The sequence below is a fragment of the Aethalodelphis obliquidens genome, unplaced genomic scaffold (assembly GCF_003676395.1).
Source record: "Aethalodelphis obliquidens isolate GAN/ISIS:26980383/991018 unplaced genomic scaffold, ASM367639v1 scaffold10, whole genome shotgun sequence".
NCBI classification, from domain to species: domain Eukaryota; kingdom Metazoa; phylum Chordata; class Mammalia; order Artiodactyla; family Delphinidae; genus Aethalodelphis; species Aethalodelphis obliquidens.
This window is the reverse complement of record NW_020837954.1, coordinates 17,363,075-17,389,534: the sequence shown is the minus strand read 5'-3', so window position 1 is coordinate 17,389,534 and position 26,460 is coordinate 17,363,075. Positions and strand designations below refer to the sequence as shown.

At 34.6% G+C, this 26,460-nt stretch overlaps 1 protein-coding gene across 6 annotated transcripts in view; it reads right to left on the bottom strand.

The window, feature by feature from the left end:
* LRFN5 (leucine rich repeat and fibronectin type III domain containing 5) overlaps nt 1-26,460 on the bottom strand; it is a 254,699-nt gene that overhangs the window by 128,517 nt on the left and 99,722 nt on the right. For 3 of the 6 annotated variants that reach the window (XM_027111122.1, XM_027111126.1, XM_027111128.1), the window contains exon 2: nt 7,121-7,295. The exons of 2 other annotated variants lie outside the window; for them this stretch is intronic. The gene's annotated coding sequence lies outside the window, so the exon portion shown is untranslated. Of the gene's footprint in view, nt 1-7,120; nt 7,296-16,865; nt 16,974-17,417; nt 17,437-26,460 lie in introns of those variants that run through there. One more of the 6 variants, XM_027111125.1, reaches the window with a different exon arrangement.

The following is a 26,460-nucleotide window of genomic DNA, read 5'->3' as shown; positions in this document are numbered from 1 at the left end:
AGGTACTAGAAATCAGGAATACCACCGTGAAACTACCAATAAAATGTAGCAGAGCATTGCTGAAGAGGTTTAAAGAATCTCTCTATACCTTTAATAAAAGTTCCTTGTATGTTAGGATGAATAGAGGACAAATCCAAGAAGTGATTCAGATGTTGGATGTCTGCCAGGCTCACTATTATGTCACTCATTTCCTGGATACCAGTTTCCAGACTGAGGATATTTACATATAACTGCATCAATAAAATCCATGAATGACATAGGTCCGCTCATTATCACTGTAATTGTTATATATAGAGTCACCCTTTAATTAAACCTGATCTAAAATTTTGAGATTCTACCATTTCATTTCAAGACACATATAAGAAATATTAAAAAGGGCTTCAAAATATAACCCTGATAAAATGAAAACATTTTATTAAATTACATATAAAATGTTTTGTCAGAATTTCCTTTTCAGTCCTCTCCTTTGAGTAGAGAATTCTTATTACAGAAAAGTGTATCTTTCTGTCTCTTTAAAAATAATGAATGCATGTTTTCAATTGTGGATTATTTCTGTGTTAGAATCATTATTGTGGTAGGTATTGAAATAATCTAAAAGGCACTCATTTTCCTGTAACAGAACTCTATCTTCAAGACATAAAAAAGTAAGCAGGTATTAAAAGGTAATTTGTTTTCCAGATATTAAACAGTATGTTAAGGCTTCAGAATTTAGCATAGTAATCCATATTTGCATGCAAGTGATCAAAAAGAAAGCCAGATTCTTATTATGGATTTAGAATTGCCCGACATTGAGAAGAATAGACAGCTTAAAACAAAAGTTGCTTTTACCTCAGCAACAGAGCTTTCGCCTCAGTTGCCAAATCTTATGCGCCTGATCTTTTATCATATAAATACACAGAAAATGTGTTTTATGTCAAGTAAATTTAACATTCCTAATAGTCCATTAATTAATTAAACAAATGAGATCAAGCTACCATCCTGCAAGGTCACAGTCATCATCCATCCAGCTTTATATATGTAACCAGGGGTGATGGAAGAGGTTATCATAAACATCACCTCCTGCTTGTCTGCATCCCCAATGGTGTGCTTTATTTATCCCCTCTAGGTGATAAAATATCTTTAGCACCACTGATGCTCTTAAACATTCTAGGTACCAAATACTTTTGTGTCAAAACCATATTATCTAAGTTAAGTGTATTATCTAAGTTAGCAGTTTTCAAATCAAGTCTCTAGGTTTTCTTATATTATTAATGTTTTCAGCTGGTAATGATATGTCTCTGAAGTCCCTGAGTTTTACACATCTTTCCATGTAGTTCTAAGCATACATTTCACTATTTCCTCCCTTCATATTATGTCATTAGCAATATTAAGTTACTGTTTATGACCAATATAGCATACACATATTCTCACAGTCTGTGAGTTTCTTCCCATGGTAAATCATGAATTTTTTGCTAAAAGAAGTCTTTGTACTGCCAATTTTTTCCTTTTCTGTAAAGTCTCCCACACACTGTTGAATATTGATGGAGAGATGCCTCGGTTTACCCAGAGAATTCCAAATCTGACATATGTTAAAATACCCTAGTGCAGAGCACAGTGATATAAGGGAGGTGAACTGCATAGTCAGTGGAACAGGGTGCTCATCACAATAAACTGGGTAAGGTTGGGTCCATACAAATTGGATTTTTTCCAATGGGTTTCATAGCCAATGCTCTGCAATTAAGACTGTTGCCATGCATCTAATGTCAGTTGCCAGGAGTACTCTCCACATGACATCAGTTTCTTCTGGTCCTAAACGTAAAGTAATCATTATCTCCTAAAGCAAAGCATTTATTCAGACCACTTCCCAGGACTCCTCACAGTAAGAGCTGTAGTGTTAGCAACTCACAGGGCCAACACTAACAGTAGGCAGAAAGTGCAGAGGCTTTTCTAAGTCAAATATTGCCAGCTAAGACATTTTAAATTTTGGTGTCAGTACTTAAGGGCTTTGGGGAGAACTTGCATTATCTCTCTAGCTTCTGGAATTCTTACCTAAATGAGACAACACATCAGCACATTAACAATAGTCCAAGGTTGAAACCTATCTCTGAAGCCCAGACAAAATCTACTTCTGGTAAGAATTACATTGGCATAATCTCAGATGCAGGTAAGCTCTTTTTACACTGAACATGACTATGTGTAGCTTTTCATCACTATTTATCTTTTGCTAGTTCTTTCTGCATTGTAATACTCTTACCTCTCCTACTGATTTATAATTATTTTTAGACAAAAATTTCAGTCGGATTCATTTGTACCTGCTTCATAACAGCAAGGACAGGGTCTTGATCCATCACTTATTAAAAAACAAGACACTGAAGAATGATGCTGAGGCTAAAACGGGGAGAGGGTGACAGGATAAGGGCACTGAAAATTCAGACACCTGCTGTGAATGGTGAGCATGCAGTAAGTTGGGGTCAATCTCTGACAAAAAAAAAATGCAAAAACAAATGAAGAGATCTAATAGTTGATACTTAAAAATTTTGTTCCAGTTGATGTCCTTGGAATCTTTCTTTTCTAAAATAAAAGCAAAAGAATGCTCATGTTTTACATGATAGAGAGAAGCTTCCTGTATCTTACCAACCAATGCCTTGGATTTAACACTCATATTTAAACATTTGAACATTCATATTTAACACTTGCCATTATTAGTATAGAAGTAAAATAAGTTTATGCCACTACTTGCAATGCTATTAGTTCTAGAAATAAAGAAGTCTGGCTCTTGTCAGGTAAATCAGAGTTTCAGGAACTTTATAATAAATGTCATGACAGTTGTAAGGAAAACTGTCTCAATAAGTCACTAAAGAAAGGCAAACAACAAAATAACAATAACAAAAAACCCAAGTTGGCAGAAAGGCAAAATTTAAGTACTAATTTTCCAGTAACAGTTCCTGTCTGTTATAATTTTCTCTCCCTGATACTCCAGTGATTTTTTTTTTCGGATCTCAGGGATTTTTCTCTCTTAAAACACACACACACACACACACACACACACACACACACACACACACGGCGGCGGGGGATTGGGGGGGAACTCTATGCCTGTGTTCACAGTGCCTAAAGGAAAAAAAGGGGTCACAATGTTGAGCAAAACGGACATGGATTGTGACCTTATAGTGCTTTCCATCTGGAAGGGATATCAGTATTAGTCAGACAACTGTACAAAGAGATATAACATGTTAATGAATTACAGTTATATGGTGCTATGAGACCATATAGTTGGGTTGGCCAAAAAGTTCATTTGGGTTTTTCCATAAGGTGTTACAGAAAAACCTAAACGAACTTTTTGGCCAACCCAATAATAAAAGGATGATCTCATCAGGCGGAGCAAGAAAAGCTTCCTTCAAGAAGCAACTACTGTGTTGATATACTAGGCAAAAAGGAGATGGGAGTGGTGATCTGCTTAGGGAGAAGCAATCATGTACAAAGACCTCATTGGAGGTCACATGACAGGAAAGAGGAACTGAAAGGCCTCTGCATCTAGAATGCAGGGCAAGATGAGTTGGAGGCATTTAAAAAAGTGCTAACCCATGGGAGTGTGGTAAGCCAGGAAAGGAAACTTGGTGAATGTTCTAAGGGGAATGGTCTTCAGAGAGGTGTGTCATCTCAATTTTGTATTTTTTAAAGCTCTCTATGGAGAGCAGACAGAATAGATGCATCAGTGGGCGTGAGCAGGTAATTCAGGAGGCCTCTGGAGTAGTCCGGGGGAGAAATTATGGTAGTTGGGACCAGGGTACTGATGGTCCCAAATGAAGACAAGTGGATGAATTCAAGAATAAATTTTGGTAGGGAAATATGACCAGATTAGGTGACCAAATTGTGGAATAAAGGAGAGGGGTGAAAAGAGGTTTCTTATTTTTTCTGGTACATGATGATGTCATTTACTGAGCTCAAATCCATCAAAAGAGTGTATTTGTAGAGATGGCCAAGAGCTTAACTTGCAACATGTTAGATTAAGGCACTTAGGTGATTAGGTATATCAATTTGGAATTAACTGGCACTAAGTATGTAAGTGAGAGTCATTAGCAAGTTTGCTTTCTTTGAGAAATTTTTTATTCTCCCTTCTTTTAAAATGAGCACTGCATGATATAACGTGTTTACTCTCTGCTCTACCTGTCAGAATTATTGAACCTAATTCATGTAACCACTTTAGCATATTACTTTGTCCTATCAATAACACTAATTCTCTATCTATGTTTTTGTGGCTCAAGAATCTGGAATGATTTCAAGTATATACATACATACCTAAAGATATTAAGCATAAAAGAAAACTGGTTGAGAGCATATTCACATTTTTAAAGCTACCTCATAGAAATAATATAATAATCAAATAAATTAATGTTTATTAAAAAGTACTAGAAAGTGTCAAATGATTATAAGTTGGTCATTATTATGATGAGGGGCTAAGCCACTGTCAATAAATGTTATCAGAGTTGATAATTTACAAGTCTTAAGTGTAGGGGAATTTTTTTCAGAAAAATAAGTGTTTTAAATATTATATATTTAATGTCATTAAGGATACCTTAATATTTAGAAGGCATACTAGCCTTGTAGAGTTATTATCATTGCTGTTATGTGTATAGTAAACAATCTTTAGATAAATATATACATACCTATATATTTACACAGGCATGCACATTTCCTATTCAGATATTACTGTTTTTCCTTTAAATATATCTGTGCTTTAGCTAAACAAGAACAGCAGAAACAGACAGAAGCACTACTTACTGGCCAAGACTAATTGAAGATGCCACAATGAGAAAAATAACCATCATAGCAACCACCACCATCTCAACTGTCCTGTACTAATAACAAACAGACATTCCATTCCCACATTATTTTACTACTTCTCCATATTTTACTACTTCTCCATTCATATTTTTTGCTTCCACTAAGAAAGTTCCCAGTATCCCATTTAGTTTTTTAAAGGGATTTTAATGGATGTGCTATGAATTTTCAATGAGCTATTTGAAATTTGAGGAATCTAATTAGGAATGTATTTACTTTCTCTTTTTTAAACGTGATTAATTCCATGCAAGACTTTCAGCCTAATGTTACTCCAAAGAAAGAAATTAATAGGGAAAACGAGACTCTACTTTTACAGACTAATGGACTGGTAATTAAAAAAATTGAATTAAGCATTAACTCAGAAGTGTCCTTTTCAATATATAAATTATTTCTGTTTAGCCTTCTATTGCCAGGTTAATTAAGTAAATCCTCTGGCCTTGATTATAGCTATTAGCAAATGAAAATGTAGTTGAATTCACTAAAGTCTTGTGATTTACACTAGGGAATCTATGTCAGTAAATATATCCCCTTGGCTAACAGCTTTCATAAAGTCAGATGCTTATTTAGATAAAGAAAAATAAATAATGTTTCCCTTATCTGTGGAAAACAAAAAATCATTAATTATCTAATTAATTGTTTGGGCAGATAAACTCTCTGGGATTTCTTGTGACGTTGCCTTTAAGAAATAAACCCAATACATTCCACATCTTCATAATGTGTGAAATCACCTCAGGCTCAGAGATGATCCTCAATTTCCTTAAGAAAAGTAAAAGGTGGAAAGTTTAGAATGTCTTCCTCAGGTTGTTTTATTTAATAAAAAGCTCAAGGACAAAAGTCATGAAAGCAATTCTTAAGAGAAATGAATAAATCATGTACAAAAGGAGCACAAAGTAATAAAATATACATAGAAAAAACCTACACTAAAATAATGATTTGTAATCTATCTTCTGTATACTCAAACTCATCATTTTATGCTACAGTTATAGTTATAATGAATTAACCTCAATATAACCTAATATATCCTTTTGTTTATGTCTTAAAAGTAGTCCTTCTATATTACTTTGAGTACACTAGCAACGATATACTGGCTGCCTGTTTTAAATCTTATACAACGTAGCACCCTGATTCATAAATTCTTAACAACAGTCTCTATATTCCCTTAAGGACACAGACCTGTTTGTGGCTGGCATTTTAAGCTGTAATATATTGCAAAATAAAACTAAGCTTATTAAGTATCTCCTACCCATTCCCTTCAAGGAAATTTCAATTGCCAAGCACCTAATTACTGAGAGACAATCTAGGCTATATCAAACTTCTGCTCCCTATACAAATGCACACAAAATCATTTTCTGTGTGGCCACTTTGTGATACAAATATACCCTTAACAGCAGCAAGGGATGCTTATATCAAGTGTTTGGGAGAAGAAGGAAAAAAATAAACATGTCAAATTTAAACCAAATAAACTAGAAAAATGGCAAAATGATAGAATCTTATACATGGACCAGGAAAGTCTAAACTTTTCCAAATAAATTGTCTTTATTTTTTAAATCCTGAGAATATAGTCATGTAATTGATGTGTTTACCTGATTTATCCAGTAATTAGAAAGCCAAAAGATAAACATGTAGCTGGGAATTTGGTTTTGGGTAGTACACAATACATTATGTTATATAATTTGTAATCTGTCCCTCTTTTTCATTTTATTATCATACATGTGATTTCCCTTTTCCTTAGTTTTTCCATATGCATATTTATAGGCTGCCATAACTCTTCTTCAATGACACAGAGAACATATCATTCAGTAAATCAACCAATCAGGAAAAGTGCTATTTCTAGCACCAGTCGCTTACCCTCCATGTAGCACTAGAAATCACAGGCCTGGAAAGAGTACTCGATTTTTAAGAATCAAAAAGCAGGGATTTTATTCCATCTTCATAACTCATTAGCCAAGCAACTTTGAGAAAATACTTGGTCATTCTGAATCTGTTTATTCATGTGCAAACATTATTATTTTAATCTCTCCCTTGTGTATGCCTCAAGGCTGCAAATATGAGTCATGATAACACAGGTGAAATAATCTCAAAAAAAATCTGCAGATTCCATAAATATATAGGTTAGCAACATACAATGTGGTAGACTTTGTATTTCCAGAAAGACAGGACTCAAAAAATAAACGAAATAATCAGTGATGAATAATGCTGGTTTTTAATTTGTATATTAATTTGCAAGATTTCTATTTAGCCTCCCCTAAGCGTTTTCGAACCCACTGGCCAATGATCAAACTGAATGCAAGCAACTTACTTCTGGAGTCTGAAGAGTTCCTCACTGTTGAGAAGGAGTCAGCACTCGGCCTGGCTGCTGCAGAAGACGGACAAGGTGAAAGCATCTCCAAAGTTGATTCTGAGGATGGTGACAGAAGTAAGGTGCTCAGCTACTACATCTCTTCCCAACACCTGGCAGAATGGTTACAGGGACTCTTCAAAGGAGACAAGCACAAAAAAAGTATATCAAAATATGCTTATGAAGTATCTTTGAAAAATATAGTTGCTGTTAACTGTGTGATCGATTTCAAACTCTATCAGGAATATCACTAAACAGAATTTAAATAGATTTGCATAATAAGGCTTTCCAGTGGAATGTGCAATATGCTCTGATTCCAATAGATATGACAGCAGTCTGCGCTTCATTTTTGGAAATTTTCTTATCTCATAATTGAAAACAGTTTAAACAATCAAAAGATACATCACAGTTCAATTTTCTTTGTATTTCAATTAATTAAACTTATAGGCTAATGTTAAACAAATTGTGTAAGTCAACAAATACTAATCATCATCTACTAAGTACCAGATACCTGACGCTGGGGATACAGCAGTGAATGAATCGCATTAGTTTTGCCCTCATGGAGCTAATAGTTTTGTCATGTTCCCTGTTTTTTCTTAAATAGGGAAAATCCATTTATGTCAACCCATATGTCGAGGGAAAAAATACAGACATGCCATTTATATTTTAACTTCAAGTCAGCAGATTGCTGATTTCTACCTTTCTGAGGGTTCCATGTCAATTTAAATAATAATCTACCTAGCTCTATCAGACACAATATTTAACTTTCTTTCCCCTAAGATGTATATAATAGTACCAACTGATATTCAATCACTGTCATTTTTAATGTAGAAACAGGCTGTTTTAAAAAATGTTCTTGAAATGAATAAAAGCATTTTGATTTTATTTTGGCTATGGCTTATTTTATCTGCAGAGGCAAACATGAGGAGTGATACAATTCCAAAGGGTAAGAATAAAAAACAGACAGAAGATGACACAAGGATGACTCGGGTTTCGTTTATTGTTACTGCTATCTCCATTTGTGAAGATGTATGAATGGTCTTATAAAGCCAGAATTTAAGAGGGTGATTACGTTGTCCTGACATACCCAATAATTAGGACTTTATTCAAAAACAAAGTTAAACTATTGCTAAATTAATATGGAATTTATTCCGAAATGCTAAAAATCAATATACAGATAAATGGTAAATTTGAATAAAAGTACATTACACTTTATTTATTTCAAGTTATTTTTATGAATCTGTGAACCAATCCTATCTATCTTTAAAATTTATATTTATCATGAAAGATGTTATTATAAAATTATAGAATAAATCAGACACAACCCCCCCCACAGATATAAATCAATCATATGCCAAACATCTGAGATACCTATTGTCTGCCTTTTCATTTATTTCCTTCCATGAATATTTTAAACTAAATTTTACATTTATATATACATGGTAATAATATAAGAAATCCAAAAGTAAAAGTAAATCACCCTTTAAAGCAAGATATATCCCCCTCAGAAAGAACCAATTTCACATTTCAGAACATCCTCTCAGAAATATCTCATGCATATATAAGTGTGTGTGCATGTGTAGATTTTTATACATACATAAGAATTTTCTATGCTGTTTTGTCCTATTCCTTTCATTTAATATATCATGGCGATTATTCAATTTCTACCTTCTATCATCACCACCATCCATTCCATCAGTCAATATCTATCATATGAATACAACATAATCTGCTCATAATATGTCCCAATTGAAAATTATCATTTCCAGGATTTTGTTATTATAAAAATGGTATAACCAACATCCATGTATCCATGCACATGTGTGATTGAATAATATATTAAGTTCCTGGTATAAGTATAATAAGTTCTTAGAACTAAAATGTTTAAGCCAAAGAAACCTCATTGTTTTTGAAACTCTGATTATTTTCCCTTCTCTGTAGTAACGAGGTAGTATTTACTACTACAGCAAGAATAAATGTGAATTTATAATTACTTTATATTAGTGCATTAGGATAGCAAATTATAAGTACTTCCAATTATTATGCTAACCAAAAGGGAGAAAAAGGATCGATGACCAAGGGTATTTCTGTCTTCATTTTAACATGAAAAGCATAGAAACTAATACAATCCCATCTAACTGAAATTCCCCAGAGAAAGTTCTTTATATGTATGGTTACATAATTTATTAATGGTAACATTTTTCTTTGGTTATACTATCTTTTATTAAGAAATTATGATGTGTTAGCTACTAAAATAAATGTGTTATCCAAATCAATTCTCTCAGGAATCAAATGAGATAAATATATATTCATATACAATGCTATACAAAATAAAGCAGGGATAGAGCTAGTACCTGGCAAAGCTGGAGGTTTCACCAGGGCCATCTCACTCCAAATCAATGCTCTTATATCTCATAATGTAAGTGAGAATTTCAGAAAACCATTATAGATTCTATAGTAAACAACCCCCAAAAAAGGTGCTATTTCTTTTTTTTTTCTTTTTTTTTTTTTTTTTTTGGTCCATGTATTTTGTTTGGCAAGAACAATGCCGAAAACAAGAGATTTTAGATTGGGATTCTAATAAAGCAATTTTCCCGTGTGATCTCATAAAGATTTCCTTTTCTTCATGACAGTATGTTGAAATAAAACATCTCAGAAGCAATTCTAGGGATTCCCTGGTGGCGCAGTGGTTGAGAGTCCCCAGGTTCGTGTCCCGGTCCGGGAAGATCCTACATGCCGCAGAGCGGCTGGGCCCGTGAGCCATGGCCGCTGAGCCTGCGCGTCCGGAGCCTGTGCTCCGCAACGGGAAAGGCCACAACAGTGAGAGGCCCGCGTGCCGCAAAAAAAACAAAAAAACCTGGAAATCACTTCACATAAATGAGTTTTTTAAATGCATAAATATTCAGAAGGATTCAGATAAATACTATCACTAAAGCAAGCTTGCCTCATCACCAGCACTGCTAAACCTAATTTAAAAATTAACTTAGAGACACTGATTGAATATGGAAATGCATTTGTGTTATTGGATAAAAGTGTCATATCATGTACTTAGCTATAGGAAAATGTTTACAAATTATTATACACATCCAGGATCATATGATAAATAAATTAATGCACCACTAGAGCATTTATTCCTTAATGTAAATGTCACATGGTAAATAAGAACAACTAATCATTCCTTTCCTCTAATTGCAAGAGTTCAGCAGTTAAATAAAACATAAATCCTGGTGACCTAAAAATTTTATTACTGCATTTGCAATTTCCTGTTAACAACTCAAGAAAATAACTTCAAGTGATGCTGTATTTCAATAAGATACAACCCAAGGTGAAGGGCATTTTTGGAAGGGGCAGAGGGTGGGTAGAGGTGGTTGTTGGCTTTGCTTTTTTTTTTTAAGGAACTGAGTCCTTCCCTAAATTTAATAATGATAATTTAATATAATGGATTTTTCATGATAAACAGCAGATACTAAACTAATAACTGATTTAGTGAAGAAACCAAATGCATTATCCCAATTTGACTTTAATCTTAAAGTTTATTTACTAGATTTTGTTTGCAAAAGTCTTATACAAAAATAAATAAAATAAATGTAAAATAAGGCCCAATGAAGATTATAGAGCTAATGAAGTATTTTTCCTTGCATAACTAATATTTTCTTACATGACAGAACCAAAATAATCCAAAATAGTAACAAAAAGTACTTCAATGTATAAATCCTTCACAAGATAAACTTTCTCTGCTGAGAGTTTCCTTGAAATTTCTTTGAATTTCAAACTTCAGGAAACATTTTTTTTTTCCCTGAAGACAACTTTGAGTGGCACATCTTATCCCTTGGTGAAGTGAGAGAATTGTCCTTTTACTTCTTCCTGTCCTAGATCACGGTCTGTTCTGACAATATAAATGTTAGTCCTGCTCTGTTTCCTTGGACACAGGGAAAAATAAAATGCAACATTCTTGTTGCTCTTAGTGATTAGGGAAAAGTCAGCAGACAGATACTATGGTCACATAATCTTCATGTCAGTGTGTCATCTTGGTAATGATCTTTTTCAATTAAGAGAATATGAGTAAGTTCTTATTAATACAATGTTGAACTATATGTATCTACATACAGTGTTTCATTCTTTCCTCCTTCACTCCTTTCTTCTTTCCTGTCCCCCCATTCCTTCCCTCCCTTTCTCCTTCCCTCCCTCCTTCCATTACTTCCATGCCTGCCTGTCTTCTGTGACTCTTGATTTACTTAAAACTTTTGTCTCTTAGTTTTAAAGTGGTTATAATAATCCCTACATCATAGCATCATTTTGAATGTTATTTGTGTATTACACATATGCACATACTTGTGGATGTGAGGAGTGCAAGTGCCCAAATACTATAACTTGCAAAAAAAAAAAGGAGGCTTTATATTTTATATGAAACAAAACCCTCTACATTTCAACCTATTTCTACCTGATTCTGCCCTCTTTCCACTTCTTTCTTCAGAGTACCAACAGAGTTTCATATCAGGTTGAGATATCAAGTTTTTAACATTAGTCCATACTGGCATTGGTGCTTTGTCTCCATCTGATCTCTGACCATTTTGTTCAGTGATGCACCAGTTTACTTAGACATTCTATATATGCAGGTTCTCATCCTCCCCCTACTTTTCCTCCCTCCGTCCTTTCACCTCTTCTTCCCCTCCACACACACTTCTCTTTCTCTCCTTTCATTCTTTTCTTTCCTCTACAACCTCACCTCTTGCAGGTGCAATCAGAAATGAGTTCATAATGAAAGCATAATACTGTACACATCCTCTGAACATAAAATTTTTTAAAGCACATTTTAACAGAATTTCAAAACATGTATATATTATACATGTACTCTCTTCAAATTCTGACTCATGTAGAAATCTGTAGAAACCAGATTATTTTTTAATACGCAGATGAGAAAGTGCATGTCCCATATGCTTATTAATACTCATTATACAAGTAATACATGAGTACACGTCTTTTAAAATTAAATATAATCGATAGGAGTTAGGGATGGGGGAGGGAGGCAGCTGTGGGTACAAATGCGTAGCAGGAGGTATTATGGTGATAGAACCGTTTTGTGTTTTGACTGTATTCATACATGCCTACATATGTGAAAAATTTAGAAAACTAAATATAAACACACACAAGTATATGTATATCTGGTAAAATCTGAAAAAGGTCAGTGGATTAGAGCAATGTCAATTTCTTGGTTGAGCTATTAGATTTTATATTACAGTTATGCAAGATGTATCACTGGGAGAAACTAGGTATAGGGTATGTAGGGATCTCTCTGTATTATTTCTCACAACTGCATGTGAGTCTACATAATGGTACATCATGTGTCTTGGAATAACCCTTATGAGGCAACAGTATCAGGCTGCAATCTCAGCATTCATTAATAGACAAGGAATATCCAGAACACCAATTTAACAATTTCAGTAAATTATTCAGTCCTTATTAAACTACATCTTGAATACAGTGTCTCCAGGAAAACTACAAAAAAACCCCTTAAATCCGTTAGTCAATGAAAGTACAGCATTGTTGCTTGTGTTGGGTACCAGAGCACATCAGTGGCATTACTGTAAGGGACAAGAATTAGGTCTTGCACCACTAATGTGTATATGGTAATTTATCCAACTGCTGTGTGCCTTGCTGGGCTGAGGTTGAACAGAGTCTCTCTAGCTGCTCTTACCTGTATTAGCCAAAAGATAAAAGAAAATATGGATTTCTGGTGCTTGGGAAATATGAGGTGGTTTAAAAGAGTGGGAGGAAATTCTGCGTGTATGGATAGGAATCATTCTGTGTTTTTGTTGTGGTAGTGGTTGTTTCTTTGTTTTTAATTCATTACCTTAAGCTCTATTCAAAATGCTAAATAAACTATATTAAAAATAAATCTACTTGAAATTTATAAATCCAAAGAAGTGAATTTATGGTCTAAGTAAATTCAACTCACACACAGGCATACTAGATATACAGTGTATTAGAAATACCTACATAGTATATATGCACAGTATATTAGAAATATCTACTTTATGCATATATGGATAAAGTAGATATTTCTAACATGCACACCCTCATGAGTATATATGAGAACACTGTATAAATAAAAACGTATGTAGACAGATTGAGCATGCTTTATAATGGTCACAATAAGAACATTATAGCATATATACTAGACGAAAGTCAATGAGTTGAATAGGAGGCTGTAAATCCTGGGCAACCGTTGAGCAATTTTAAATTAGATTCACAGTGGCTTAAAAGAAGATTTTGGAGCAATCTCAGAAGAACCAAGGACCACCTGGAGATTGGAAGTTGGAACCACTGCAAACATGCTAATAGGCAATATGGGTACAGAAAATATCTAGAAGCATGAGGAGTACTTCCTTTGAGCGGGTAGGTGGGAAGGACTTAAAGCCACATTTACAACTACAGGGAAGAACTAAGAGAATGGAGTGAGAGGTATCACACTTATGATGTACCCCTAATGGTACATCATGTGCCTTAGCTCTCCTATTGTCTTACAAGCTTTTTGAGGTCCAGAAACATCATATGGGTAACTGCATGCCCAGCAGCACCAAGCACACTCACATACATAAAACAGATACTCAAGAAATACAAATTAAAAATTTTTCAACTGCAAATAAAGGAAAATCATATACTAAAAAACTCAGAGAAGTTACCTCTTGTGAAAGTTTCTAAGAGAAAAGATGACTCAAAAAGCGAAGAAAATCCTAAAAGTAAAATCCAAATGATGCAATTAGAAATGATGTGATGATAAAGAGGTAATCGGAAAGAAAGTTAAAGAAACCATGAAGACTGTACAGGAGGAATTCCACATAAGGTCAGATTATAAAGTAGCATGTATAAAAGACAGAAAGAAGGACACAGAACCAAAGATGAATATAAAATAGTGTTTGCAAAGCACTTTCAGATACATAATTTCATTAGAGAGTAACCCTGCTGTCCTTGGTCTTTTCTTGTTCAGCATTTTGACACTGACTTGCAAAAGTACATAAGAAACGGTGCTTATTAAATCTGTGAATCCATGACTGACACAAAACTGGGATTTAAAAATGACTCCATAGGTTTAATGGATGAGCCAAGACCATCAAAATGAAATATAATAGAGCCAAAGGTAAAGATGCTTAGATTCAGAAACTAAACTATTAAAGTGCAGGGTGAGGGATAGATCTTTAAGGACAGTTTATATGAAATGCACTTAAAGGTGTTAATTGTCTCCATGATCCTAAGGGTCAACAGTTTCAGGGCTGCAATCTCAGCATTCATTAATAGAAAAGGAACACCCAGAACAAGTTTAATAGTTGCAGTGAATTATTTGTTCCTTATCAAACCACATCTGTAATACAGTGCATCTCTTTCTGAATTCTGCTGAAAAGTCTGGAGACAAATACCCAAGGAAACTACGGCCAATCCAAACCTCTGCAAATAAAAAATGGTTGAAAAATAAAATTGGAATTTTATCTTGGGAAAGAGGTAAGATAGAGGGAAGATATCTTCAAATATCCTTTGTAAGGGGTGGGAGAAGGGGGTGTTAATGCCAGAGAACATGATTTGAAGTGAAGGATAAGAGCTACATTAAGAACATGCAATTAACATGAGAATGGGCTGCCCCGGAGGCAGTGAGTTCATTGTTTGCTGAGAAGTTCATCCTATGTGGATATCAAAGATGACATTCTCCCCCCACACCTCCCCCCTGCCCCCCGACACAGCTTGTAGGATTGCAGGATCTTAGTTCCCGACCAGGGATCAAACCCCGGGCCCCAGCAGGGAAAGCACCAAGTCATAACCACTGGACAGCCAGGGAATTCCCCAAGATGACATTCTTGTGTGGGTTTTAAGGTTGGAGGGGATGGTCATAAGGATACTTCCAAGTATTACTGTCCTTACAGGACTGCCTCTAATAAGGCAGCCAGGTTTACGCTGGCCCTTCTTCAAAGGCAAACTGATTTTCCTGCACCCTCAGAGTGCAGCTCTGCTTGGAGAGAGGTCTCTTTCAAAGTGATGAGATAAATACATGTAGGTATCATCACTAAATTTATAAGGGGATATATACTTAAGACTGAATATAAATGAGAAATTTTACCTCATTCCTTAGGACTATCAAGAAGCAATATGTTTCTGCTCGAACACAGATGTGTATGGGGGAGGTACAGTTTTAATTATTTTTTCAATATGTTCTAGTCTGTGATTTTCACATTTGACCAAGGGAACTGTAACTTCCTTTATAACTCTAAAACTATGTGCATTTGAATTTTGCTATTAATTTACTATTTTCTATGAACTCTGAACTCTAAGTCTCTGAGCAAGAGCACAATTTGATTTTCTTCTTTAGTGACTGCATGCGTTAGCCTGATGGTCCTGCCTAGGTGTAACTGAGCTCAGAGCAAAATAAAAGCCAAGTTTAATATTTTATTTGTGTACTTTATTATTTTCAAAGCTTTTCTACACATTATTTAGGTTGGCCTTCAAAACAGTCTTAAAGAGGCAGGTAGCACTGTTATCTGATGTCATTTCCTAGGCCCAGATGTAAACAGTCATTTGCACTAGGCCATGCCACTATCTGTAGTAGAGAATCTCTGACTCCTTATAAGTCTCTTTCCATTCAACTCTGTTTTTCTGATTTATATAAAAAGTTACACAGGCCCAAGAAACTTCAACCAAGTCGTGTCAAAGAAGAAGGGAAGGGGCTTCCTGGTGGCGCAGTGGTTGAGAGTCTGCCTGCCGATGCAGGGGACACGGGTTCGTGCCCTGGTCCGGGAAAATCCCACATGCCGTGGAGCAGCTGGGCCCGTGAGCCATGGCCGCTGAGCCTGCGTGTCCAGAGCCTGTGCTCCGCAACGGGAGAGGCCACAATAGTGAGAGGCCCGCATACCGCAAAAGAAAAAAAAAAAGAAGAAGGGAATTGATAGCCCTAGAAAGGATGTGAGTAATAAGAAATAAACTGGAAATTTAATTCATAGGAGTCAAATTGGTAAATCACTTATGCACACTTTTTCTAATTTATTTTATAGCTAAGCTCAATATATGTTTAAATTTATCTCAACATATCAAAACTGGATAAGCTGAACAGAAAATATATTTTAATATGGAAATGAAAGTTAGAGACATAGTTTCAAAATGTGCATGTATTCATACTGATGTTGGCCTGAAGTAACCATTTTTGAGACTGTTTTATTAAAATATATGTTGGTTTCCCAACCTGCCACTTCTTAATTAATGTAATAATTTAGTGGTAGTGAACACTCAAAATTAGGATGAAAATTTTCTCATCTTATCAATAAGGTTCTCTTGACTTACAATCTTCAATAAGGTTTTCTTGACTCATAATCTTAATATCCTAGTTCTGTTGGCACTCATTCCTCACTACCTTTATTGTAATTCAATATTTCACTATCTCTCACCTGCATTAATACAACAGCCTCATAAATGGAATCCATGCTCCTGTCTTATCACAAGACAACATATCCTCCATATTTTCATTTCACCACCACCATAAAGATTATCTCTATAAAATGCAAATCAAATTGTGTGTCACATGTAAAATTCTAATATGGCATACAGTCCCATAAGCATGTGTCTCCCACCATTCTTCATGCCCTAAGCTGTATGCATATTAACCATATCCCTTTGAAGACAACTTTAAAATCTCTAATTATATTTACAAATCCTCAAACCAACTCGCCTTTTGGATATGTGAGGCCTCTGCCTAGGATGCTTCTTCAACATGGAATATCCTTATCCCTCTTCTTTGCCTAGCTAACTTCTTATCTTCTAAATTTAGCTCAAATAACTGAGACTAAGAGGGAAACAAATTAAGAATGTGTTACATGATCAAATTGACATAACTTATAGTAATAATTTATAATAACTTATAACAATTTAAAAAATTATTCTGGCTAATGATGGCTAATGTGGAAGAAGATAAACCAATTAGGAGATGTTTTCCTTAGTCCATGACATACATGAGATTTTTAGAATAGGATGGTGGCAGAGGCAAAATGGAACTTAGTACAGATCTGTCTGATGCCAAGCCTGTATAAGCACTGTGCTACGAAAAAACCAGCATTTGAAAATTATGACTCCATCACTTACAAGCTTTATGATTATGGGAAAAGTCATTTTACCTAAGCACCAATGATCTCATCTATTTTACATGAGAATTAAATGAGATCATGTAAGTGAAGTGTTTCCACAAAAGCCTGGAATACAGCTGGTAGTCATAGAGGGGGCTTACCTTTGAAAAGTATCAAATCTGGTAAGTTTGAGGCTAATTTTAAAAGTGGGTGAGCACTTCAGATATTGGATACAAACTTATAGAAAAAATGGCTCCTTAAATTCGTATTAAACTGAAAGCATGACGTTTTAAGAAAAAGGTTTAGATAATTTTAATCTTGAGCTAAAGGAAAATAGAATGACAAGACCTGCAGTCTGTGTGTGCTCAGATCTTAGTTCGTCACACTTTCTGTTGTTTTGTTCTTGGATAAGTTAATTAACTTCTTGCATTATCAAATATTTTTGATAAAAAGGAAGGCACTAGGCTATATAAAAACAATATTTCTTCTCATTTTTGAACTGAACATCTAGATAACAAATGCCCAGTTTGTGCAGGGTATCCTATTGGGTACTACTCATGTACAAATCAGTGGTGAACATTTTGTTCAATTAACATACAAAGATATAAATAGGAAATTACCAAACAATCAGAACGAAAGGCAACGTCAAATTCTCCGAAGAATTTGCCAAACAATATCATTTTGGGGGTTTATGTTAATGAAAAATATACTTTAAAAGATATTCATACACATATATTTATAATGGTAAATTGAGGAATAGGAAAGAACTAATGTTCAAAAACAGAAAAATGGTTAAGTGAAAAAGAGGTGACTAGAACAATATGTTCTAATCTTAAAAGTGAAAATTATATAGTATGTATTAATATAAAAAATTGGAATGTTAGCTTTAAAAAAATCACAAAATACTACCCATGTTATAACTAATCCTATACACCAAGTCCACACTCAAACTGTATTTCCTCCGATAAGACTTTCCTGACTCCTAAGTTTGGTTGGTCCATCATATTTTAGGCTCCCTATAATATAAACTTAATATTTATGATACTTTATGTCTACTTACCCATCTTCTTGCAAGATCCATGCACTATCCATCTACCGTACCGTTCTCAGAATTCATCAAAGTACTCCAGGCTTACAAGTCACTACAATGTTTGTAAATTTAACAAACTTTGCTAAAAGTAAGTTTGCATACAGCTAAGAGCTTGAAGGGAGTTATTGTGGTTAATATCTGCTGAAGTGGTAGTAAGCAATTAGGACTTTATTTTTCAACTATAGAGTTTAATTAGCATTTCATAACCTTTGTACAATAAAAGGTCAACATCAGCAGACAGTCACTTAAAAAAAGAGTCTATTGCTTTCTATGGATTTTTCTGTATACATAATAATGAATAGCACTGATGATTAAAAAGACAAGTGTAATGTTCAAATATCAGAGACAGAATTCGGGGCAAAAAGGACTATAGATTGGATTAGGAAGATTAATTCTCATGTTTTAAGACAATTTATAACTACTGCAATTTCAGCAATTAAAATTGTTAATATTCTTTCAGAAAACTGTCTCATTGAGAGAGTTATTTTTCACTTATTTACAATAAAATATTATCTTCTTAAAATTTTTCCATGATAATCATAGATGTTTAAAAATGTATTACTCTAAAATTATTGCTAAATATTTAGAAAAATGAACATTATACATGGAGAACTTATAACTATAGAATTTAAAACTGGGTTGTGGAAAAAATCCCTTTAATTAAAAAAAATCATCTCTTCCATAGAACTATTTATCAACAGATGTTCAAATATTATTTAACAAAGATAATAAATTATTGAAGTTACAAAAGTATTTTCATTCAAAATAATATTCTTTCTTGTACTTAATAGGTAACTCTTGCTGTTAAAAAAAAATGAGGATAAGGGATACAGTTTTTGATAGTTTGATTGAATGATTAATTGCAAAAAGTTGGCTTACTATTGGAAACCTTCGTTCTAGATTTCTAACTGCAATTTGTATTCATTTTTAAAAGATGCCATATGTGAATAAACAGTTAATTCATGTACTGAACTGAAGGGGAGCTTTTAAGCTAAAATGGATGGGTCTTTAGAATTGCTGGTTAGTAAGTTCATTTTTCGAAAGGCCTCACAGAAACAACATACTTGATCAATTTTTGATGGAGTCATTAAAATTCAAGTTGCCATTTTTGTCAAAATGATAAAAATGTCTCTCATCTAAAATGCTCAGACATTCAACTGAGTTAGGAACATCAGAACCAAGAGACTCATAAAATATTTTGGCTTCAAGATAGAAGACAGCTATAAAATTTGGAAACTTTCCCAATCCTATGCAATAGATTTGATGGATTCTCTTAATGATGAAGAATTAAGAGAGACAGAAGTCTAGAAAAGACTACATTTCTTAGATGCAAAGGAAATCTGAGAGTTAACTAAAGGACTTAAAAACATTTATAAGGATCATACAATATCTTTCACTCTTATTAAAAGATAGATAGGGATATGGGTTTCAATTTATTTTTATAGTTGAACTTTTGCAGGTGACCTTTTGAAAAGGATAAACAGAGGTGTGTTTTTCCTTCTCTGAGAGTCTTGGAGTTCATTAAGATGACCTATATGAGGCTCAGATACTGTTAGACTTTTTTTGCTGAGTGATTCTATTTAGTCTTTTATTTTACTCTGGATTATAGATTTTTTTAGTTGTTAGTCTGAAATCTCAGAGAGGTAGTTACAGCCATTTTATTTGTGTTTTCTTCAAAAAGAAGCAACAGCAACTAATTCTGTCTGCATGTACTTTTAGTGACTGCTGACCCTGCATGTTTATCCAATAAATGTGACTAATGACAGATTTCCCAAAATGAGGTACAGCCCTTTAGATTCTGTAAAAGCCACACACAGAGGAATGACACTGCCAATATCACCACCAGAACCTTCCCATTAAGTGAAGACTGAACTGAAAATAAGGATAGGCCTATGTTACTGCAGTGCCATGAAAACAAAGCAGATGCTTTGCCTGAAATGAAAAAATAAAAGCTCCTTAGGGATGTTCCAATAAAATTTTTGTGTGATTAAACCTAGAAGAAATTCCTAAAGAAGAACTTAAGGAGAAACAGAAGTGATTTTCTTGGGAAACAGATCATGACAAAATTGCAGAAAAGGCCAAAATGAATTTAGATGGTTTTCTTCCAATAGACTTGTCATCCTCTCAATAAACCCTAAATTCTACAAGGAACTTTTTCCAAAACATTCTGGAAAAAAAGGTCTGAGGGTCTCTTAACACAGCGATGTTGAAAGAAAAAGCTTGTTTTGGTACTTCAGAAAAAGCATTTAATAATCACCCCCTGGGTAAAGATGTAAAGAGGGTGAATTTTTCTCTTTAATCTTTGTCTTTCGGCCACCTTTCCCTTTTCAGTATCCATTCCTTAAATCACAAGACAGTAAGTATCTCCATACTATCCAGGAATCTGAAATTCAATCCCAACTGCAAGTGGCCTTTCTGGAGTGAGAGAGAATAACTGCATTTGAGATCATTTGGCCACAATCCCAATATATGCATAATTAAACAGTTAAACTATAGTGTATGCTTTATACGTTTGAGCCTTATGTAAGAAGAAAAGGTAAAAAACAGAATAATTTGACAAGGGAGAAGATGGTGGGCCAAAATCTAAAGGGCCTATGAAAGATAAGTGACTGATTCCTGTGATGGCTATTAAAAGTCAAAAGTGTAGGAAAAAGGAATGAAACTTCTTTTGGTTGTGAAGAGGGTATGACCAAGTAGAGTACACTACTGCTCATATATAATTACATGAGCACTTCAGGCTTTAGTTCCAACATCATAATGCCCTTATGGAAATTCACGCATTATAGATATTCTTCTAGTTATTATTACTAGAATGTTCCTGAAAGGATGCATGTGTGTTACTTGTTCTAATGCACAATAGCAAGAGTCACACTTCACATTGTATATTTGTTATTTAACAAAGATTGAGCTCTACCAAACTATGGCGTAGAAAAGGGAAATTTTTATTGACAGAAATCGTGGCAGAAAAATGAAGGTATTATATAGGAAAGAGATGCAATGGTGAAAGTTCCAGGGATTCCTTTGAATAATCATACTTATAAAATGGCATAACTGGGGGAACAGACATTGAAAACAATGACTGAGAGAAGCAAAGACTTACTTTTGAGTTTCCAAAAGGGACACTCTTATAGCCAATAGCAAGTCAAGCTATTTAAGTAATGTGGTGCCTTTTTATCTAATTAATGTATTATGATTATCAGTCATACTTGATACCATAGGCTTGGGTTTCTAAGAGTAAGCATTTTTTTAATAACTAGGTAAAAGCACTATCAAATAAATAACTTAGGAGAAATTTCAACCAACTACATCATAATTTTCTGTTTAGAAAATAAAAGGTTAACATTTTGAACAGTTAGTTTTTCCAACACGTTTTTTTCAGCCTAACATAAGAGAAAATAAGAATATATAAAATTGGGTATTTAAGAGTAAACTGATTATTCCAGAGAAGAAAAGACTGTGTCTTCAGTATACAGGGACCTAGATGTGTCCTATGAAGTAGATTTACATTTCCTGGCATAGCTTAAAAGACTTTAAAAAGTAAAGTAATCTGGTTCAGTGGAGACCAAGAAATAGTATTTGGCCAAACTCTCTGAAATAATTAAATGTGGCAATTCACAGTAACCGAGGCAAATATTTACCAGCTCCTGACAAATAGATGGGTTGAGGGTAAGAAAGGTATAAATTTTAAAGATGTTCTGCTCCCAAAAGCATGGCATAGCAAGTGGGGAATAAAGGATGACTTCTGGGTTTTAGTTTTGAGATAACTGACTAGTCTCCATGTGTCAGACAATGAAAAATATCTGGTAAGGGTTAAAAGAGACAGGAAGATATCTTACTCTGCCAGACCTAATTACCACATTATATGTAAGAATGAAGCTTGTGAATCAAGATGCAGTCAAATGTCAACTGTCTCCAAACAACAGATGAAGCCATGCAAGCAAATGGGAGTTCAGAAAACAGGTGTTAAAACACTGGGTTCCAAAATCAGATAGCCCTGGCTTCTTATGCTGACCATACCCTTTAACAGCAGTATTACTAGGGAATAATCTTTAAGCCTCCAATTTTCATCCCTAAAATGTGAAAAGTAATTCGAGGCATCTTGTTAATGTGGTCATAAAACTTAGGTGAAAGAATGACTGCAAGGCTCTGTACCTGACATATATGTGCTCATTAAAATATCATAACTACTACTGACTTCATTACTAATACTAAACTACTATCTGCTATGAAGTGAGAAAGGGAAAGGACAAAGCCCCAAGGCAATATATCTCAGGGGTGTTCCACATCAATGAGGTCAATAAAAGTAACAATTCAGGACTGTTGAAAAAAGAATAATCTGACAAGATGCAGGAAAAAATAGGGAAATTTGGTGCTAGAAAATCTACAGGGCCTTTGAAAGGTAGTAACTGATTACTGAGATGTGAAATAAAAAGTTCAAAGGGTAGGAAAAATGAACTAAGCTTTTATTATGGCTATGGAGAAACAGTGAATTAAGAACTGATATGATGATCATATGGTGGATAACAAGATTATGTGAACAGATGAAAATAATTATCACAGCAATAAATTCCTGAGTTTCATTTATTGCATGTTATATATTAATGATAATATATTCCTGAAAATATGCTTATGATTTTAAGTGTCTCAACCATGTTTACTTGGATTATGTCCACTCTCAGCAATAGAAAGAACAAATTTATAATGTCCTATAAGAAGCAATTATGTGTAGTTATTATATTACAGAAAGATAAAAGAAAAAATCGGCCATATTGCCACTTAAAACATGTTGTAATTTAATATGTCCTTGTGCTTTTAATTAGTATAAGTCAATTCATGTGAGCTTATGAATGTTATTTTTTTAAATAACTTTATTTATTTATTTATTTTTGGCTGTGTTGGGTCTTCGTTGCTGTTCACGACTTTCTCTAATTGTGGCGAGAAGGGGCTACTCTTCGTTGCAGTCCGTGGGCTTCTCATTGCCGTAGCTTCTCTTGTGGAGCACGGGCTCTAGGCGCACGGGCTTCAGTTGTAGTTGTGGCACATGGGCTCATAGTTGTGGTTCGCAGGCTCTAGAGCGCAGGCTCAGTAGTTGTGGCACACGGGCTTAGTTGCTCCGCGGCAATGTGGGACCTTCCCTGACCAGGGCTCAAACCTGTGTCCCCTGCATTGGCAGACGGATTCTTAACCACTGCACCACCAGGGAAGTCCCATGAATGTTATTTTTAAAGCCCTAATGGAAATTATTTCAGGCTTCTGTGTAGCATATTAGAACAAATCTTAGCTAAAGGTTTCAGCTAACCGATAGTGAACTATAAATGTCTTAATCTGTTTCAAGGGTTTTTAGTTTGTAATTTGGTGGCCTCAAAAGAAAAATGTTACAAACTTAAAAGGCTACTTCAGTCTTAGTATATGTGACATATTAGGTATGGCTTTCAATGTTTTGAAATCATCTGAATAAGATACTTTTTTAAAAAATATATTTTCTTTTAACAGAAGTTGTCATTAGATTTTCTTATTATATTGTGGTAAGAACACTTAACATGAGCTCTGCCCTCTGAATAGAAATTTAGATGTATAATACAGCAGCAGCATCGATAGCACAATGTTGTAAAGCAGATCTCTAAACTTAAGCATCTTGCCTAACTGGTATTTTATACCTCATTTCCCATTCTCTCCAGCCCCTCACAACCACCATTCTATTCTATGCTTCAATGAGTTTGACTATTTTACATACTTCATACAAGAGAAATCATATAGTATTTGTTCTTCTATGACTGGCTTATTTCACATAGCATAATTTCCTCAAGCAGAATTTTACTGAAAACTTTTAGCAAAGGTTTTTTTCTACTTTTGGGGTTTTGGGGAGGGATTTGCTTTGTTTGGTTTATCTTTTGCCTTCTCTTTCAATATTAAGCATATATATTGAGATATATACTGATATACCTTTAAATGTATTCTATATATTCTCTTCCAATATTTTATATATACATAATACATAATAAAATCTTAAAGGACAAAAAGAGTAAAAGGATTTAAACAAGAAACAAAAAGGTATGATTAGAGAGACTATGAGAGAATATGTTAAGTTGAATTACAGGTAAACTGAAGGTTATAAGATTACTGAATTAAGCGGTGCCATGATTAGAACAGTGGGTGAGGAATAAAGGTTGTGTGTGGGTGACTTGAAATAATAGCTCATAATAATAGGATAATTTCAACAGAAATTTCTTAAAATATGCATATGTATAAGAGATATAAAAACACCACACACTATGACTGTAAAAGGATGCTACCGTCTTGGGATATTTTTGTATTTTTAAGAATCATATACAGGAATATCTCATTTTATTGCACTTCACTTTTTGCACTTCACTTTATTGTACTTCACAGATAGTGCATTTTTTTAACAAATTGAAGGTTTGTGGTAAGCCTGCATCGAGCAGGTCTATTGGCACCATTTTCCAACATCATTTGCTTACTTCATGTCTTTGTATCACATTTTGATAATTCTTGCAATATTTCAAGTTTTTTCACAATTATTATGTTAGTTATAATGATTTGTGATCTTTGATGTTACTATTGCAATTGTTTAGGGTGCCACAAACTGCACCCATAAAAGATAGCGAACTTAACTGATAAATGTGTGAGTGTTCTGACTGCTCCACTGAACTGCCATTTCCCTGTCTCTCTCCCTCTCCTCCGGCCTTCCTATTCCCTGAGACACAACAATATTGAAATTAGGCCAATTAATAACCCTACAATGTCTTCAAAAACACAAAGTGTTCAAGTGAAAGAAAAAGTATCACATCTCTCACTTTAAGTCAAAAGATAGAAATGATTAAGCTTAGTGAGGAAGGCTTGTGGAAAGCCAAGATAGGCTGAAAGCTGGGACTCTTGCGCCCAACAGTTAGCCAAGTTGTGAATGCAACAGAAAAGTTCTTGAAGGAAATTAAAAGTACTAATCCAGTGAACCCACAGATGATCAGAAGGTGAAACAGCCTTATTGCTGATACAGAGAAAGGTTTAGTGGTCTGAATAGAAGATCACACCAGCCACAATATTCCCTTAAGTCAATGCCTAATCCAGAACAAGGCCCTCGCCCTCTCTTCAATTTTATAAAGGCTGAGAGAGGTGAGGAAGCTGCAGAAGAAAAGCTTAAAGCTAACAGAGTTGGTTCATGAGGTTTAAGGAAAGAAGAGTCTCCAAAACATCAAAGTGCAAAGTGAAGCAGCAAGTGCTGATGTAGAATCTGTAGCAAGTTATCCAGGAGATCTAGCTAAGATCACTAATGAAGGTGACTGCACTGAACAACAGATTTTTAACTGAGACAAGAGAGCATTGTATTGCAAGAAGGTGCCATTTAGGACTCTCACAGCTAGAGAGGAGAAATCAACACCTGGCTTCAAAGCTTAAAGGACAGGCTGACTCTCTTGTTAGGGGCTAATGCAGATGGGGACTTGATGTTGAAGCCAATGCTCATTTACCATTCCAAAAATCCTATGGCCCTTAAGAATTATGCTAAATCTACTCTGCCTGTGCTCTGTAAATGGAACAACAAAGCCTGGAAGACAGCACATCTGTTTACAACATGGTTTACTGAATATTTTAATCCCACTGTTGAGACCTATTACTCAGAAAAAAAGATTTTTTAAAAATATTACTGCTCATTGACAATGTACCTGGTCTCCCAAGAGCTCTGATGGAGATGTACAAGGATATTAATGTTGTTTTCATGCCCAATAATGTTGTTTCCATGCCCACTAACACAACATCCGTTCTGCAGCCATGGATCAAGAATAATTTCGACCTTCATGTCTTATTATTTAAGAAATACATTTTGTAAGGCTATGGCTGCCATGATAGTGGTTCCTCTGATGAATCTGGGCAAAATAAGTTGAAAATCTTCTGGAAAGGATTTACCATTCTAGATGCCATTAAGGACATTTACGATTCAATGGAAAAGGTCAAATATCAACATTCACGGGAGTCTAGAAGAGAGTGATTCCAATCCTCATGGATGAGTTTGAGGGGTTCAAGATTTCAGTGGAGGAAGTAACTGCAGATGTGGTGGAAAGAGCAAAAGCATAAGAATTAGAAGTGGAGCCTGAAGATGT